Source organism: Cynoglossus semilaevis, chromosome 15, assembly GCF_000523025.1.
Source record: "Cynoglossus semilaevis isolate Cse_v1.0 chromosome 15, Cse_v1.0, whole genome shotgun sequence".
Lineage (NCBI taxonomy): Eukaryota > Metazoa > Chordata > Actinopteri > Pleuronectiformes > Cynoglossidae > Cynoglossus > Cynoglossus semilaevis.
This window is the reverse complement of record NC_024321.1, coordinates 14,223,069-14,224,920: the sequence shown is the minus strand read 5'-3', so window position 1 is coordinate 14,224,920 and position 1,852 is coordinate 14,223,069.

Sequence of the window (1,852 nt, the reverse complement as noted above, 5' to 3'; positions counted from 1 at the left end):
CCCTCGGGCCTGAGGTTGATCCATGTGCTCTATGTTATGAATAAATTCCACATTTGTCAGGTTGTGTAACATAATTGGAATCCAGAAGGTGATTTGAAGGTGAATGTCAGTGAATGGTGCCCCCCTGAACACTTATATTTCTAAGAACTATTTGAATCTGTTCTCAAAACTTCAAGTTCCAGAGTAGAAGAAAAAGTGTCGCGGTCTCAGGTGGTTATGGTTACAGTTGGGGATAACACTGTGTTTCTGCTGCGCTGGTGCGTCGGCTCAGAGTCCTAAGAAGAAGAGCTGAGTCTCTTTGTGCTTGCGTAGCGTGTTTATGTTTGTTGTAGCGCCATCCCGGTGGAGAAAGTGATGTAATGCCTTTCATTTTTCGGGGCTTTTTAGCGTGTAATGCACCTTCTTCCCCATCTCTGTGCGTAGTGGACCAGTTGAAGTCAGTGTGTGACGTCAGTAGGAAACACACTTTGCCAGCCTTTAGAATAATAGCGCGAGGAGCTGCTTGCCACCTCCTGCTCCCAATATTTTTCTGCTGAGCTCAGCATATTCATGTTCCCATAACGTGTGATCTCCTCAGCTCGCTTTCAGCCTGAGAAGTGAATTAGAATCCCCGCTTTAAAATGAGCTCATGCATCTCCATCAAGGCGGACCTAATTATGTGACTGTCTACACTGTGTTCACAGCTGCACCGGCAACACAAACAACAACAGAATTGGTCCATGAGTGCACATGGCACAGGTGTGCTCGTCAGCGGCCGACGTTTTAAGATGAAGCAGAGGCGTCGGGATGAAATACCATGTTGTAGTTCCACTGGTTCAGCTGACAGGAAAATACAAACTGGTACATCTATGATATCAGTGTAGGAAAGTTTGACAAGAGCTAAAACTAAAAATGCTAATAGTCTTGATTCCGTTTTTATTTTTTGCTGAGATCCAATTTTCTTGAGTGGTTTTTTTGACATGATTATTTAAATGTTATGTAAACACCCTACGTCAGAGAGAAGAAGATGTGGCGTCAAACTCTGTGTTTACTGCAGTGGCGATAAAAGTACAATTTTGGAGTCTGTTCAACGTCAGTTTGACCAATCAGAACACAACATCAATGTAGGTAGATCACATGTGGTCATTTGACAGACCGCACTCCCCAGCTTTGTCCTCCTAGCTCCCAGAGTCTTCTTTTTTTCATTGTCTACTGTAGCTCCTTCAACAATGTGTGTGTGTTTTTGGTTTCTTCATATTTTACTTTTTACTTTTAGCTACATTACGTCAAATGACAAAATTAGATATTTATGCTACTGTGGACCACAAATGATGTGGCCTGGATTGGTTTTGGGGAAAAAAAAAATCAGACTCGTTCGGACGTCATCATAGTTAGAGTTAGGTCTAAAGTTTGGGAAGACTTTGTCTAAAAAGGTTGTGTTTGTGTCCTAAGAAGTGAAGCTGCAGGAGGATTTGACTCTGACTTCTCCGTCTGAAGCTCCAGGAGGAAGGCTTCTCTCTCTCTCTCTCTCTCTGCTTGTTTTTCTGACAAACTGAAGCAGGGCACAGCAGTTGAGTCATACAAAAGTCAAAACAGAGTATGTTTGGGTGAGAGAGAGAGAGAGAGAGAAAAAATAAAATTCCAAACACAGATTACCGTAGCACAGCCACACACAGAGACTCAACAGCAGCAAACAAGAGCCGGATTTACCGGCTCCACACGGAGAGACTGTGATGACTGCGGTGGCGCTGCTGTGACATCACTGCCCCGCTGGGCCGTGACGGCAGGACGCTGCTGTACTGGACGTCAGCCACACTGACCACAGCAGGAGAACAACACTGATCGTACCCTGCTTCACTGCACTGCACTCAAC